We start from the raw sequence: 18,219 nt of genomic DNA on the forward strand, positions 1-18,219 counted from the left end.
TAATAACTTTGGGACTTCAAAGTCTTTGCCCCACAGAAAGAAAGTTTATTAATAAATTAGCCTTGGTAGATGCACACAATCATCGCACCTGGCAATGGGCAAAGAGATATCTTGTTGGCAGTGATGTTCTTCTATCAGTCAGGGCAGAGCAGACATCCGATCTTTGTTCATCCTAGATTGATGCCTGGCTTGGTGGCCAGAGCTCTTTTATGACTAGGACACATAAAATCAAATCAGATCAAATCCAGGCAGCAGCACAGCATGGGAGGAGGAAGACAGAGACCTGTGTTCTACCATGCCACACTGTGCAGGTGAGAAAAATGCCCATGGACCTGCCCTCCTACCCACAGGGCACTGATTTTTTTTCATGAGTAATTTTGTCTTTTTCTCATGCATGAGCTGGGTCCTGTTAGAGGCGCAATCCTATCTTGATGGAATCTAGTTTGTCTGCTTTGTTTCTCTGCTTGAGGAGAAAAAGGAACACAGTGAGGAGGGTAAAGTCAATGGAGTTAGAGGGGGCATGCTCCTAAAGGCTAACACTTTGAAGAAGCACAGGAAAGTGAATTTCTTGAAGAAAGTTGGTTGACAATTTCTCATTAATAGCTAAAGATCAAAAATAGACTATAAGAAGGAAAACATGAAGAAAAGAGAGACTAAGTATTTACTTGAGTATAGTACAACTTATCAGAGAATAACTGTAGGCCTGAGTCCAATGTGCTAAGTAGAAGGAATATACTCCCTCAGTTACTTCCTTTCTATACGTTCCTCAAGCATCCGCTAGGGATGACTTTGTTTGCTCTTCTGGGTCTTGGCCAATGCATTCAACTTCCCTTTTTCCTATTTAGATACAAGTAAAAGAGTCTGCAATGGCTGTGTTCTCACGAAATCCTGAATAAGCAAGCAAAGCATGATGATATCAGGGACAGGGTCTATACAAACTGACACCATGCCATGTCACGTCTCAGAATAATGATTTCAAACATCTCCTATAAACAAATAACAGCACTAAGATGGATACTAATTTCCCATGACCTTTAAAAATAACAACTTCTCAACTTCTGGGGCCTGATCATCTTCTACTTGTTTCAGTAAAAATGGGAAGCAGCTTTGTGTAAATATAAGGATACACTTGTGAGTCATGATGGCCAGTCACAAGTGTCCTATCCATCTCTCCATAGTTAAATATCTATAAATCCACCTATGACCCACGGTGAAGAAATATTAGCCCTGCAAGTGGTCAGAACTGGCAAGAAAGTATGAAATATCTTTGCCTGAGGCTCTGGAAGCATAAAGCAATAGTCCTTTTAAACTGATGAAGAAATCACACTTAATACATTTAGTCAGTGTTATATGGATTAACATTCTGTGATTCATACAGATTAAATTCCAGTAACATGGCTGACCCTCTACAGCTAGCTCTTTGACTCAGAGAAAGGCCCACTACTAGAGTAACCACATTACAAAGCCCAAATGCTTCTCTTTTTGATCTATTCTAGATTAAGTTGCATTTCTATCACATAGCTCCAAGACCCCCAATTAGCACCCTGTGATTTTTTTTTATGAAACAGCATGTTGTATAAATCACATAATAACAAAAACTACAGGCAATTTTCACAGAAGGTCAATATCAGTCATGCAAAAAGGACTCTTATCCATTTACCACTTCTTAAATTCACGCACACAGGAAACCAGTGCCCTGTTTTCTGAAATATCTTTGAGTTCTTGTGTGGGTGGGAGGGGTCTTCTAATTAAATCATTACACAGTTTAATTAAAATGCCAGAAACACATTGATTTGTCAAGAAGTCAATGTGCATTTTAAAGCATTAATTTTTTTAATTAGACTGAAATTCTAGAGAGTTTTCTTTTCTTAACTAAAAAAAAAATTAGCATGGGATCTCCATATTTGTTGTGTGGAACTATCATGTTCTATAAGTCATTGGTGTCATCTAGACCCATGGATACTGTGACATTCAGAATAATGTGTGAGGTTTTGTTGTCTGTTTCTTTGGGTGGTTGGTTCTGTGATGTTTTGTTTGTTTGGTGCTTGCTGCTGTTGTGTTCACGTCACATTATTGTTTTGAGACAGGATCTCATGCATCCCAACTTGGCCTCCTACTTACCCTGGAACTGACAATGACACAGAAGCTCAGAGACTGACCTCCTAGCCTTTAGCACCAGACAGATGGGCTTACAGGTATGTCCCACCATGCCCAGGTTGATGCCAACACTGAGTAGCACTTTAGCCTCACAGAAACAGGAGTTTGTTCCATATAGAAGGGAAAAACTTTCAACCTATTTCAAGTGAAGGTTTGTAAAGTACAATCCCAGAAGGTAAGGTCTATTTGGGAGCTCCTACGAACCTCTTGGTGCAAAAGGCTGTGGACAAAGCTAAAAGCTCTCACCAGAAGCTAACAAATAGGCAAGTGCAGTCAGAAAAGGAGAATGTAGGGGTTATGTTAATAGAGGAAAGCAAGGTCTTACCTAGATAAGAGATATGAAAGAGCTTGCACGCACACAGGTATATATATATATATATATATATATATATATATATATATATATATGGCAGGGTTGGTTAAAATCATTAGGATTAAATTATCTATAAATATTGTTGGGCCATTTCATACATCAACCATGGCTCAATAACCCCAACAGATGATTGAACACATGGACATGTGCATACGACCCAGATTCCAAGGAGGATAAGACAGCTTTAGACGGGGATATTTATATCTAAAATGACTCATTGTACAGAAAAATATCCAACAAGACAAAAAAAAAAAAAAGGAAGAGACCTTATAAGCAGGACATTAATTTTGTTGTATAATGGTCTCAGGTAGTAATAAGGAAGTGATTTAGTAATCATTATTAAAACAAAGTAGAGAATCGCTCCAGGCAATGTCAGGAGATGCGGCTACATTTCACTTTAAAAACACTTTCTTGCACTCAGAATTCTTTGAGATGAGAAGCCATCTGTGAAACTGCTTGCAGCTAAGTGGGAGTCTTTAAACAGCTTATCTTTTGATAATGCTTGTTAATCTAGCATAGCAAAGAATTTCTTTATAATATTATATATGTACATACATATGTGTATATATATATATACTTTTGCATATTTAGATCTTAAAAGTTGGAGAAGCATGAATTTATAAACAGCATTTCAAAAGAGAAAATTTAGTAATATATTTGATTAATACATAGGTTTCTTTTTCTAGAACTCCTGAGAAGAATTGAGTTATGACCAGGAGTGGTAGCACACACCTGTAATCCTAGCACTTCGTAGGCAAACGTAGGAGGATCTCTATGCACTTGAGGCCATTCTGAATGACATTATAAAACCCAGTCTCAAAAACAAAACATCAGAGGATTAAGTTACACGCTGTTCCCTATACCTATTTACTAATGTGTGCGTACAGATACAGATAAACATATGTATTCAGAAAGTTCCTGCTGCACATGTATGCAATGCAGATTGGTAAGCAGGGTTACTACAAATGTCATTTACATATTCTGTGTGAAACTCCATTCTGGCAGCCTGATAATAGCCAAGCTTCCAAAGCTTAAGTATATTCTCAGAGTGACCCAGTTCACTCAATCACTCCCCAGATACAATGAGAGGCTACTGAAGGGTCCCAGACTATAGCGGATTTGAAGTCTTTGTCCTTATTTCAGGATACCTTTGTTCCAATAACAATAGGTGACATCCCACATAATACAGTGCCATTTGTACAACTGCCTGCTGAAACTTCCTGTTTAGAATGAGGCAGAGGGATTTCTGAAAAGCCCAGGGAGGTTAGTGAGAAAGAAAGACAAACAATGCTGCTATTTCCAGGATTTTCTCTCATTGGAAATGTAACTAAATGTTTAGAAGTCAAGGGAAAGAACAGCGTTTCAAAGGAGAAACCAACATCATTAGGACAGAATTTATACAAGTGTGAATTAAGCATGCTACTCAGAAGCTAGGCATGCATTCTGAGACAAATTCATTCAAGGACTATGTGTAGATCACATAGTATCCTGCTAAGTTAGCTTGAGATTGAAAGTTAGGAATAAAAGTTGTAGTTTTCCAAAGATCACTATGTATAAAAATAGCAGACAATGTTACCTCAATATTTTGTTGTGATCATAAAAAGAGAAAGTGTATTAATATATGTTCTATCAGGGTGTGGGGGAAGGGGATGCCTCTGTGGGCCCATGCCAAAGGCATCCCTTCCTCCTGAGGGACCGACCAGCCACATGGACGGTATAGCATGGAACAGAGTTTATTCAGGGCATGGGGAGGGGAGTAAATAGAGTAGCAGAGGCAGAGAAAGGCAGAGACAAGGAGAGTAGAGAAGCAGAGGCCGGCCAAGACCACATGAAGAGAGGGGGTAAGGGAATAGGGAAAGAGGGGGCAAGAGGCAAAAGAGTAAGAGAACAAGGGAGTAAGAGAGCGAGGAGAGGGCAAGCAGCCTCTCTTATAGTGGGCCAGGCCTACCTGAGTGTTGCCAGGTAACTGTGGGGAGGAGCATATAACTGTGTGGGTAGAGTTCAGACAGAGTTCCAACATTCACCCATTTTGGTTTAATTAAAAAAAGAAAGAACTAGAAAGTGGTGATGACGAAGCAGGGATAGGGTTGTTGTAATATCTAGCTGCTTCACGCTGATGTTGGAGGGATGTGTCTCTGGGGAACCTAGAGGGATGGGTAAGGAGGATGTATGTCTAGTCTTAGGAGAGTTGGCTGTTTCCCTGTTGTCCGGGCCATGTGGAGCCATCTGAGAATAGGTCAGAAAGAACAGGTCCAGTAAGAAGCATCCAGGCCTTACCAAAACATCCCTAGGGCCATGTCAGGCCCATGCCAAGGCATCCCTTCCCCCTGATGGACCAGCCCCATGACAGTATGGTATTGAATAGAGTTTATTCAGAATATGGGGAGGGGAGTTAAGAGGGTAGTAGAGCCAGAGAAAAGCAGAGAGAAAAAGAGAGTAGAGAAGTAGAGGCCACCCATGACCATGGAGGGGGAGGGGGCAGGGGGGGAAGGGAATGGGGAGAGAAGCAAGAGTGAGAGACTAAAAGTAAGAGAGACTCGAGAAAGAGGAGGGGGCAAGCAGCCCCTTTTATAGTGGGCCAGGCCTACCTGGCTGGTAGCTGTGGGGGTGGAGTCCAGACAGAGTACCAACAGTTCTGTCCCTTTCCCCCTCCTTTCCCTTCAAAACAGTCTAAGCTGGCTTCTAACCTAGTGTGTAGTCAGGATTGACCTTGAAGTGCTGATCTTCCTGTCTATTGCTGAGATGACAAGTGTACCCCATGCCACCCTGTGGGAGTGGTGCTGGGGAAGCTACACCCCAAAACCATATTTTTGAAAATTCATTTCATACCTTATTTTTAGCATTTCTAAACTTGTTTTAAAAGACAGCAAAGCATATTCTTTCTTTTTTTGTTAACGTGAGTGGTTTTGTGTGTGTGTGTGTGTGTGTGTGTGTGTGTGTGTGTGTGTACAGACAACTTCACAAATCAGAATAGGAGTTTAGGTCCCCTGGAGCTAAAGTGTCAGGTAGTTATGGGATCTCCAAGGGATTGTGGGTTCAAGGAACCATGCTCAAGATTTCTGACAGAGGAACAGGTAGTATAATAAGCTTATTCACGCCTCTCACCACAATGTAGCTTCTTAACAAAGCATTGTTAAAGAATAATGCACTGGATCTAAAAAGATACAATGTACAGAATGATTCCTTAGTCTTTTAGTCTCCTGCTGGAAAGAAACTCAACAGATAATTTCAGGAGATGGATCCACACATGGACTGGAAGTACTATAAAATAACAGTTATTTCATTATTCTATACCCATGAGACATAGAACATGGAATTCTGCTTCATTTTGCTTTCTAGTTGTTAGATGGCAGATGGAGATAGTTGATAGCTAGTCTTGGAAAGTGGAAAAAGGTCAATATATAGGACATATTATGTTCTTGCCCCTTAGAAGTGAGAAACAGGGCAAAAGAGTTTTAAATGTCCACTGAAAGCTGATGTGTTGATCCTCAAAGCAACAGTGCTTAGGGGTGGGCCTTTGGGAATGTGATCTTATTGTGAGGGGTCTTCCATCATGGATAGATTAATCCATTTATGGACTCATAACTTAATGGGCATGCATTCTTGGTCTTGTGACTAATGTCAAATATAATTTAGTAAACTATTGGTGATGATAGAAACTATAGAAGATAGAACCTAGTTGGAAGAAAAGTATTACTGGTGCATAGCCTGGATGGGTATATCTTGCCTGCTTCTCTGCCTTTCCTTCTCTATATCCCTCTCCCAATCCCTTTCTTTTCTGGTTGTCATGAGATAATTTTCTAAGATGTTCTGTCCAACAAAGTCCCAGAAGCAATGAAGCCAGGTAACCTGGGGCTGAAGTGTGTGATGCTGATCCAGTTGCATTTTTCTTCCTACCCTTTAAGTTTTAAAACCGTTTGTAGTGGAGAGTTTGCTAACATTCCCATCTTTATTCTCTCTGTAATCTTGGGTTTTGGTAAAACTTGAAAATATTGGAGTACTTCCAAGATAATTTTCCAACAGAATCAACAGAATTTTAGAACAGGTAAATAATTGTGGATGATAACAAGTACCCTATAGCAAAAGCGTGACTCTGACGTGGGTCTTGGTTTTATATGGAAAGCAAACAAACCTCAACAGTGGTTAGTTGGTGCAATGTAAATAAGTGAAAATACTAATCTGCATCAATTTTATTTTAGGAGAGAATACTGTTAAAATGGTGGCCCAAGAAGACAATATAGTTTCAAAAATATGCCTTTAAGAGCTTAATTTATTGAGCAGTTAGTATATGACAATTATTGTCAATATAATCGATCATCCCCATTTTGATCCTTGAAGGGACAAACCAACACTACTTTTATATAATGAATGAGAAAGAATGGAGGCTGTCAAGAGGGTAAAATGCTTGCCCCAAACCACTCAGTGTAGAATGGAAAATCAGTAATAAAACACAGATGGGAAACTCCAGCTCATGCCTTCTCACCATGCTGGACTGCTTCCCAAGAAGGAATTTTCCTCTCAATTGGGATTTCATAAACTGTGGATTCAGAACTTGGAATCAAATCACAGAGCTTCCAGGTAAGGATTATATGGATGGACTTAGGTTACATAAAAGTCCAAAGGTCTAGACCATCTATACCTATATCAAGGCTTCCAAAGAAAACCAAGTATCATCCCTGTCAAGTGTAAGGAGATGCACATGTAGAATTCCTCTCTGAATTTTTTAGTATCTCACCTAAAAAATTAGAATAATATATTGAACACCCAGAATGCTTGAGAAGATGAATTGTATCATCTACGCAAACTGCTTAAGGCACTGCACCAAAAATATGAAATGTTTTATACAGCTAGTACTCTTGTACCCTCCACACTTCCTAAGTGCCAATAATGTGGCAATGCTAGATAGCTCAACACATTAGTAGCTCTCTACTCATGTAATAGTCTCTAACTACAAAAATAAAATCACTGTTTTACGGTATTGACCCCATTCTGTGGTGTAAACTCTCTTATCAGGATCCACTTGATGCTGCCAATGGCTATTGTGGGACAACTAGCACAACAGAAAGTGGTGAATCATACCAAGTAGACACGTCTTACGTTTTCATTCAGTGAACCCCTCCATCTATTATGGTTGACCTAGAGACTCTTCAACCAGTTCATCCATTCATTTGTTTTTAAGTCTACTGCTTATTTAGTCAGTAAAAGGCATTGTTGACCTTGAGTGTAGACTAGTATACAAGATAATTGTCTGCCTTCATGAAGCTTCAATTTCGATGGAAGTTCCATGGCTTAAATATAGCCATGCTCTCCCCCACTACCACCATGCACTTGCATCCAGGCACACATTTAATTAGTAGGTCTCCAAGTTGAGGATATATTTTTGAAGACTAGGGGACATTTAGGAGATGGAATGAGGTTAATGGAAAAAAGGCAAAACGGGCATGTCTGGTTACCTTCATGTTTCCTGATCTCTTACATCTCATGGCCACTGTTCTTTCCATCAAGAATGGAGTCTTCCTACCATGCTTTCCCCAATATAAGAAGTTTAAATCACTCTGTAACCAAAGATCAAAATAAAGCTTTCCCACTCAGTTGCTATTGACAGGTATTTGGTCACAGTTCCACAAAAGTCATAATGGATCATAAGTAAGCAGATCATAAATGTGAATGAATGAATACCAAATCATTTGCTCATGGAAATGAATCTTGTATTATAACCTACTTTTAGACTATAAAAGAGAAGTAGTCTTTCCTTTAAATTCTACATTTTTAACTAATTAATTTTTATGTATATGTTTTGCCTGCATATATACATTTGTATCATGTGCATGCCTGCTGCCTGTAAATGATAGAAGGCAGTAGAGGGTTACATTCCAAGAGATTGTAGTTGCTGATGGTTGAGAGATACTATGTGGGTGCTGGGAATTGAACCTGAGTTTTCTGGAAGAACATCAATTGCTCCCAGTCATCTTAACTGCTGCTCCATGCCTCCAGTCCCCAGCTTCTGTATTTTTTTAAAAAATAATCTTAAACTTCCTTCTACTGTAATGTGTCTTTCCACTAAGTGCAATCAGGGAATTCATATCTTTCCCCAACAAAATAATGTAACAAAACTGCAGCATAGTAACCCACACTTGAATCCTAGACACGGAAGATCTCCAGAGCATCCATAAATTCCACTGTTGGTATTGTAGTCAGTAAGAAGTAAGACAATCAACATCTTTTTCTTAGAAATTTGGCTTATAGAATGTGTCAGGTTGATGTCTTGCTAGAAAACAACGAAGTAAAGCTCAGTGGAGCCAGGCTTCCCAGGACTGAGCAGATGGCAGTGAATGGGCCTGTGTACATGTGGTAATAGCTGCCCATGCCTAGAGTGATATGTCTGTATGCATGACTAGGAGAACAGCTACCATGAAGGTGCTAGAGAGTGAATGGAATCAGAAATCAGAAGAGGTTGATCATTCTGTTCATTGAGGTAGATGCTCATCATTGACTTTAAATGGCAACCAGAGGCAAAGGAGTAAAGGAATGGCTTATCCCAATAAGGGGAAGAAATTATTTCTTTGTGTCTTAAAGAGATTTCCGCTACCAGCAAGTATTCTAATACACTATTTTGAATCTGAAATACTCATATTCAAATTGATATTATTGTTATGCTAATGTCATATCCGTAACTTGATAGTAAAAGGAAGAGCCAATAGAATATATACATTTTACAACTATAGGTGTGTAACAGGTGAATAGAAGTCTACCTACAAACAGTGAGCTGTGATGCGGTTACTGATTCCTCTGTGTTCTTACAATGTCATCATTGTGTTTCAGATTCCTGTGTAGTTTCTACAATAAACCATCAATGTATGACCTTGAAAAAGTCCTCTGATTTTGACTTTTCTCACATTTCTCATATATGAGATGGGATACATTATCATCATCTACATGCATACATACATACATGCATACATACATACATATATACTGGAACTTGCATTAAAGAAGATCATATTAATAAAGGTATTTTATACATTGCAGTCAGTATCTAACACTTGTAAGTGTTACATTCTAGTTAATATATTTATTATGGCTTATCACTCCTTATTCTTTATCGTACCCTCTTTTAAGATAAACAATCCCAGACTTCAAGATCTTAGATAAACCCTACTACTACTCAGTTCAAACTTCTGCCTCTAAGAAATTGTTTAGCTAAATGCTCCAGTGGAAATTGTTAAAGGTCCCATCTAGAAGCTGTCTAATAATGTTTTCCTGTATGTCTTACTTCCTGTTGGTCAGACCTCAATAGAGAGGCAAAGATCACAGGCAATTTAGTCTGCTCAAGGGCAGGGTATTCTGACTCTCAAGCTAACAAATCTTGTGGTCTATTGCTCAACCAATATTCATCATTTTTGCAGATCTCCCTGGGAAAACCTAAGTTCTGTCCATCTTTCTAGTATGGTGAAGAAAGAACAACATAGTATACTCTTTCCAACTAAGGCAGCCTGTTGAGAAAGTCCCACCACTGAGTCTGTGACAGTCTCTTTGGCCCCACCCACATGTGTATGTCTTCCACAAGGCACTTCATTTCCAACTCAGCTAGCTTCTCCTTTGACCCCCAGTTCTTCTTCCAAGATTTACACCAAGCAAGTTCTTTTCTTGCATTTGCAGTTTTGAATATTGACCCAGAGTCCATGTGTGCTCCTTTCAATGGCTCAATCTTTTCCCTTAAAGACAATGATCCCTCTAAATACTAAATGGCAGTTGACATGCTTGCTGCTGGGAGCACCAACCTAAGTCAAATAAAAATCCCTTAGGTTGGCATGCTTCCTCTGGTAGAGAAGATCTTCAAATTTGAACAGATCATGAAAAGGATAAAGTCCTGGAAACAGAAACTACTGTGTAGGAAGCTCTTTCTGCAATATGACTGGAGACAAACACCCTTTTCCCAGAATTCATGCCTGTCCCTGTCACTGTTCCGACAAGAAATGGCACAAATAACATCTATGTGCTCTCTCTCCCTCTTCCCTCCCTCTCTCCCTTCTTTCCAATTCTCCCCCTTTCTTCTCCTCTTCATCTTATTTTTGTTTCTATTTATCTCTCTTCTTTTCCTTCCAAGAACTATGTGCTCTTAAGATGAGTGAGATAAATGGTAAAATTTTGGGGGGAAAAGTAGATAGAATGAACATATTACTGGGGAAGCATTTGGGCACAGGGATAATGACAGCTTCTCCTTGCAGCTGAAGACCTTGAGAACAGCAGCCATCAAGCCTCGCCTAGCCTTGGTGGGAAAGGATGTGCCTAGCCTTGCAGAGACTTGATGTGCCAGAGTGCAGGGATACCCATCACCACTACCCCCATCTGCTCAGAGAAGAAGCAGATGGGAAGATGGGGGCAAGGATTGTGGGACGGGGTCACCAGGGGTGAGGCAGCAAGCTGAATATGCAGTGAATAAGTCAAATAAATAAATAAAAGCCAGCAAAAGGCTTGCACTTGTGAGTCTCTCCATTGGAGGTCAAGAAATAGAGACAGGAACGGTCTCAACCAAGAGAAGCCATCTGAGGAGCTTCCTGAATTGACCCCCCGTTAGCCTTCACTGCAGTATCTATTGCTCATGTCCATAGGCGACAGTGGCAACACCAAAACCCCTGACTCAGACCATGCCATCGTCTTTGCTGAGATAATCAGGGAGTATCTTTAGGGAAAATACTAGGACAGATGACACAGGTCTCTATCTGGGTTCCTTTTGTCCTGCACAGAGAGAAGTTCATGAATTTACAAGGAAACGCCATGGGTTGATATGGCTTATCTCTTTCAAGTTGAAGCAATTCTCAAAGTGGGCAGAGAGATTAAACGCAAACATCATATCACCTGTAAAATATGCTCCTCTTCCTTGCGGCATTTTCTCACAGGCTCTTCCATACCAAGAAAATACACAAGACAAGGCAATGATAAGGTACATAGTTCTGAAGCAATGGAGATCAAGTGAGGTATGAACACTGCCCTCAAAACAAAAGGAGCAGACTTATGAATTCAAGAGTTCATTGAACAAAGGCACACAGGCTATATGGAAAGGCTACAACACAAAATGAACAAAATAAAATGCAGTGAAATACTCTTGGTGTTAAAGCCTTTTTACATTTAGATATTTATATTGTATGAAGTGAGGATAGCCATATTAACTCCATAGGATGCATCTGGAGATCAGAGAACAACTTACAGGAATTGGTTCTCTATCTCTCTGTGTTTTCTCTTCTTGTGGCTTCTAGGGATTTAACTGAGACGGTCAGGTTTGGCAGGAAATGCCTTTACCCACTGATCTGTCTCTCTGATTTTAGAATTAATCCAAGAGCTGGTCATTCTCCATTTTTGAGCCGGACAAAATTAACCTCAATTGCAGCAACTCATTTCCATTCCTGAAATACACACATGGCTCATTATCACTTATGGGCGTCTCTCCCTGCACAGATAAACTACTCTCTGGGCATCACCCATGCAAAGATCTCATCAGCACGTGGAGGGCATGTGATATAAAGCACGTCCACAAGGGAAGAATTATCTTTTACTGCAATCTGTGAACACTATGGAAAAAGACTCTTCCGTGATAGAATTATAAATGCTGGCCCATCAAACAAATACCTCCCGTCTAAACCCTGGGCGAATATTGAATGCCATTTTTTTTCCTGCTTGGCACTTTGATGTAACTATGAAATAATATCAAATAATTTTGTGTTTACATATGCCAGGTGACAAACTGCATATGCACTATTATAGCATTTAGTAAGGAATTTTACAGGCATCTAATGCATAATGAAAATTCTGTATTGAAATATACATTTTCTCCTACAGCTTTATGCGTATTAGACACAGAGGAGACAGGGGAGAATCTTCCAATATTGGAAGCACACACCAATTCAATTCTTTCATAACTCACTACTGTGCATGAAGCCAGAGGTGGAAGAAGTCAGCAGAATATCAAAGAGGAAGCAAAACTAAAAACTAATTATAATAAATACTATTGAAGTGATCTCTGTGGGAGTGAAAATTAATATTTTTGTTAGAAGCTACATTGGTCAACAATTTTACATCAATCTGACCATTCAGAAATAAGCTGATTGCCATTTAGAACAAGATGAGAGATGGTAGCTCAGAGTGTTTAGCCTTTCCTTCCTAAAAGAACATGACTATAAACCATGGTATAAATGAATCTACTCAGCACCATGAAACATTTAGAACCAAACGAATCACTTTCTGAATATCAGGGTTGTATACTATAATTATCCAGATAATTGTCACAGATCTCTGAATATGACAGGGTTGATTAGTCCTGTTCCTTGGCGGGTGTAATTTAATTTATTTGTTGAATAGCGATGTATGCCTACTATTAAAGGAGGCTCTCTGATAATCAAAGAACGTCTCTCTTAGCTAACTTTACAGGCATCTAATCTAAGATAGCCTTTTTTTTTCATTAAAACAATGTAGTTTAGTTTTAATTCTTAATTTCAATATTATTTTTCCAGTGGAGTATTTTCTAAAATACTTGAGCATATTTTGTAATTACAGATGATCTGCTACCAGATGCTCTAAGATATTCCTAAACCTATGTTTACTTTAAACAAAGTTTAAACTAAAGATTTAATATTGTTGAGTAAATTTCCAAAGATCTTAAAGAAATCACTCAAAAGCCTGGTGTTTGTTTATGTTATAGAAGATACACTTGAATTACAAATTTTAAAACACATTAAGAGTGCTTTGGGGCTAACACCGGTATCATCAGTTGGCAAGTGTCTTGGCTGCTTATTATACACCAGGGCCCGTGCTAGTCTGGATGCCAATAGTGGTGGCAGGGAATGAGATTGCCAGTAGACTTTCTGCATAACTTTCTCAAGTTTCTTTTTTTAAGATAATAAGATTTAAAAATTATATAATAAAATTCAAAATAACTAATACATTGGAGTTAGACAAACAAACAGAGGACAAAAGCCCATGGAAGGAGCAAGAAACAGAGGCATATTTGTTAATACTCTCAAGATCCCCAAATCAACCCTAAGCAGGAAGCTATAGTTTATACACAGAGGACCTGGTACAGACCTATGCAGGCCCTGTGCATGCTGTCTCAGTCTTAGTGAGGTCATACGCACTTTGATCATGTTCATTTAGAGTGCCTTGGGTTTTGTGTGTGTGTGTGTAAGTGTCCTCCATCATGTCTGGCTCTTAAACTCCTTCTGCCTCCTCTTCTATAGGGTTCCCTGAGCCCTGGGGGAAGGATTTGATAGACAACCTATTTTTGCTAAACTATTTCAAGGTCTCTGTTTCTCTCTGTTTCTGTATCTCTTTGTCTCTCTTTCTCTGTCTGTCTGTCTGTCTCCTTCTGTCTTTCTGTCTCTCTCTCCCTCCCTACCCCCACTCTTTCTGTGTGTGTGTGTGTGTGTGTGTGTGTGACTGTATAACCCCTGTCTGCAAGTCTCTGCATTTGTTGCCATCTGTTGGAGGAAGAAACTTTTCTGATGATGGCTGAATAAAGCACTGGCCTATGAGTATCATTAGGAGTCATTTTATTCTCCTATGTTTTATTTTTTAGAATACTATTTTGATCTACCCTAGGTACATGGTCTACTCTCAGATTCTTGATACCCAAGCAGTGTCAGATATGGGTTCTGTATTGTGGAGTGCTCCAAGTAAAATCAGATATTGGTTGATTACACTGTTAAGCTTTTTGCCACTATTACACTAGCATAAATTCTAAACAGAACATCAAAGTTTGACAATATAATGGTCTAAAAAGCTATGACAATTGCTCTACAGCCAAGGTTTGTACTGATAGTTAATAATTACACCATGTACCCTGATATAACTGACTCCTGTGAGCCTTTGCCAGTGCCTGGCAAATATAGAAGTGGATGCTCACAGTCACCTGTAGGACAGAACACAGGGCCCCCAATGGAGGAGCTAGAGAAAGTACCTAAGAGATGAAGGGGGTCTGCAACCCTGTAGGTGGAACAACAATATAAACTAATCAGTACCCCCAGAACTCATGTCTCTAGCTGCATATGTAACAGAAGATGGCCTAATTGGCCATCATTGGGAAGAGAGGACCCTTGGTCTAGCAAACTTTTTATGCCCCAGTACAGGGGAAAGCCAGGGCCAAGAAGTGGGAGTAAGTGGGTAGGGGAGCAGGGCAGGGAGGAGGGTGAGAGTATACGGGACTTTTGGGATAGCATTTGAAATGTAAATGAAGAAAATATCCAAGAAAAAATTAAACCATGTGCAACTCATTTTGTCTAGCTGAAGTAAATAGTATTGTGCTTGAAGTATGCCTCAATAAAGCTAAAATTACTGCTACTATAAAACAAATTATACATAAATAGTGACTTTGAACAGAATCATTAACTATAGGATTAAATTAAAATGATTTGATAATTTAATTTGCTTAGTGGTAATCCTTTTAATAAGTGATGTCTCACAGTCCCATCACTTTCTAGAGAAATTTCACCATTCTGCTCTTTCTTGGTATGTTGTGTTTTTTTCATGTTGTTAGAAAGCATTGCTGGGTAATGAGGAACAATGTGAACAAGATTCCTGGATTTATGAACTATGATGTTGTCTTTACAGGTGCTTCAGTCCCTGTACATTGAAGTCTCTATGAGACCATAACTGCATTATGAAACTACCACAAATATAGTCTAAGGACAACTGGGAAAGAACTCTCTCATGGTATACCCCTCGGCTTTGTAAAATATCAATGATAGAAGTTTTCATAATAAAGCTACTTTCCATTGCATGTTTTACTCTTATAAATTATTTCTTTGAATTTTTTTCTTTGAAAAATATCTTTATAAGGAACAAATACAAAAAATAAATGTGTTTGACCCAGTTGACAAATGAACTGTCTTTCTCAAGTTAACCAGCTAGCTCAATGTTTTCTGTTCCTCTGGGATTGGTCCCTTTGTTGAGGTAATTCAGTAGGAATCTAGCGTGAGTTTTCTTGCCTTCAAGGACCCTGATTTATTTTTTAAAATGCACAGAACTTGAACAAATTGTGTAAGATAACCAAGCAAAATGTTATGTAATTTAAGTGGGGGGAGGGAGCAGGGGAAGGCATACCAGGACTTGCAGCAAGACTTGTGTTGCAAACCAGGATCACAACAAAATGGTTGTTTGAGAAAAATGGATGGAGAAAGCCAGTGTTTCTAAACACTGACTGTACTTGTCAGAAAGTGTCCAAAGGGAATTCCTTAGGAGAATAGCAAGTATATCTCTTGTGATGTTGCTCTTCTTTTGGGCACTCATGTCCTTCTGAAAAGAATAACGAACACACATGTGTTCATCAAATGCCATGGAGAAATAGCTCGTAATATCTCCCAGCCTTCATCTCTCTCTCTCTCTCTCTCTCTGAAATTATCTTTTAATAAATAGCACCGACTTTTCTTTCTTTTTATCCAACCTGTAAAACAGGAGTGTATTCAAAATGCAAAGTCATCTTCTGCTACCTAAAGCTCCACCTCCTATATACAGGACCAGAGTCTCACTTTTCATTTTCCCCTCTGACTCTAACCCCATCATAGGTTACGATGAATGAATTCTATAGACCTTACTTGTCTGTGATCACATAGATTTTAAGACAGATAAAGCAGTCAGTCAGAACCTGGAAAAGTAAGTTTACTGTAGATTTCATTTTCATGAGATAGTATGAGGTTTCTAGTTACTAAGTTCCTATTAGATGTTTAAGAATTGAGGAGCTGAGGATATGGCTCAGTAGGTTAGAGCTCTGCTGTCCAGGCAGAAGGCCCTGCATTTGAATCTCCTGAATGTATGTCAAACAAGCATACCTGAAACCCCAGTGCTGAGCTGTAGGGACAAGATAGCCTGTCCAGACAAACCAGAGAGCTACAGGTTCAGAAAGCACACATCTGTTAAGGGAGAAACCTGTGTACTCATCCATCAGAATGTGGGTTTGGTTTGTGTCTTTTGCCTGCAATTTCAATGGTTTTCTCATCTTGACTAAACACTTGTAAGATGGCGCCGTCCTAGAGCAGCACTTGGGCTTTTAGGTATGAGGATAAACTAGTTTAAGTTAATTCCTTGTTCTTGACAGTTTCATGACAGTAGATCCTATCCTACTGGAGAGATTAGGCACCTCAGTATATGATCATTTTTACTTTCTTATTACATTGAAAACTTTCACATTGTGCTTTATAGCTTCTCATCAGCATGTCTAAATTGCCAGCATCATTAATCTTGATTTTTAAGGGCCATGATGTTAAATTAGAAAAAGTTGAACACAAGTACCCTGGCATCATGGCAGTCAATCTGATAGCTGTTCGATGACTAGTAGAGATGTTGTATACAGAGTATGGATATACTGGATAAAAACATAGTTCAATTCTAGCTGGGATTCACCAAGAGAACACAAGATTTAAGTATCCTACTCAAAAATAGCATGGAATTTAAATGCAATCTATAGATTATTTGTGGAAAGGCACAATAAATATTTTCACATACAGTTGACTTCAGAAAGCAAAGCTATAAATTACATGAGAAAGGTGCTAAGGTAAATAACACCATTTTATAAAAATATCTGAAAGACTCTAAGGTAATGTTTATGCTTTATAAAATTATCAAAGAGATGAGCTAAGTTAAAAGGGGGCAAACTGTTCTAATGAATTAGGCATTAATACTTTTATTCTAAAGGATATTTATGAGATAACTATAGATGTCCTATGTAATGATTTTGAACTTATTCAACATTTACAAATGCCTTTTGTGACTTGTACAAATTCCTCTCTCTAAGTACCACATTCAACCATCAAGTCCCTTATGGTACTTCCTTCAAATATATCTCTTTAAATGTCCTCTCTTTTTTTTCCCTCCTCTTCCCCAACTTAATGAGGTTCAATAAAGAGCAGTTTAAAAAAGAAAGAGAGCGAGAGAAATTATTCTATTGTGGCCATTTGTGCCAAAGTCAACAGACTCTAAGGCTGCAAGGCTCTAATGACAATGTCTTTTTTCAAAGTCTATGATCTTAAATCACTTCTGTTGTCGTGGGGCCATACATGACAAAGACTGGCAATTTGGAAGAAATGGTGGAAGTACCAGATTGGATCTATTTCTATCTAGTTGTAATTGTGTGCAATGCTTAGCTGACATAAAGGAAAAGGAAGGAAAGAGGGTAGCTGCAAAGGGTTAGTGTCATACCTAGGAAAGTTCTATCAGTAAGTTTGAGAATATGCGTGTTTTGTTCTCTCTTATTTTCTCTTCTCTTAAGAATGAAGCTATGCTATGGTGTCAACATGTGTTCTGTTGAGTAATTAATGGTTGGAGGCCCATTACAGAAGAGACGAATGAAAACAAGTTTGAGTTTTGTTCACTCCTTGACTCCCCTCAGATATTCTCTCTCCAACCTCAGAGAACCAGGGTCTCCCTTCTCCATGGGGTTTCTTTGTCTTCCCCTTTCCTCACCTCCACACACATTTCATCATGTCACCGTGACTTCCTTCATGATTCCTTACTCACATAAAGCTCGTGGCTTTATTGTGAACTCCCAACCAGAAACTTCTTCCTTCTTTCTTGTCTCTGGGTCAGATAAAGATAAAGAATGCCTCTTTTATGGACCACAGTATTCATTAGTAACTGTCAGTGTGAGGTCGGGTCATTGTTTCCAGTGTATTCCATATAGTCTCTTGCTTTCTTCATTAATATTC

At 39.0% G+C, this 18,219-nt stretch overlaps 1 non-coding gene across 1 annotated transcript; it reads left to right on the plus strand.

Moving 5' to 3' along the window:
- Window positions 1-83: 83 nt before the first annotated feature.
- On the plus strand, window positions 84-226 carry LOC115488222. Its single transcript, XR_003950734.1, has one exon. It is a non-coding gene; the product is annotated as a small nucleolar RNA SNORA48 (small nucleolar RNA).
- The last annotated feature ends 17,993 nt before the right edge of the window (window positions 227-18,219 follow it).

Source organism: Mus musculus, chromosome 13, assembly GCF_000001635.26.
Source record: "Mus musculus strain C57BL/6J chromosome 13, GRCm38.p6 C57BL/6J".
Lineage (NCBI taxonomy): Eukaryota > Metazoa > Chordata > Mammalia > Rodentia > Muridae > Mus > Mus musculus.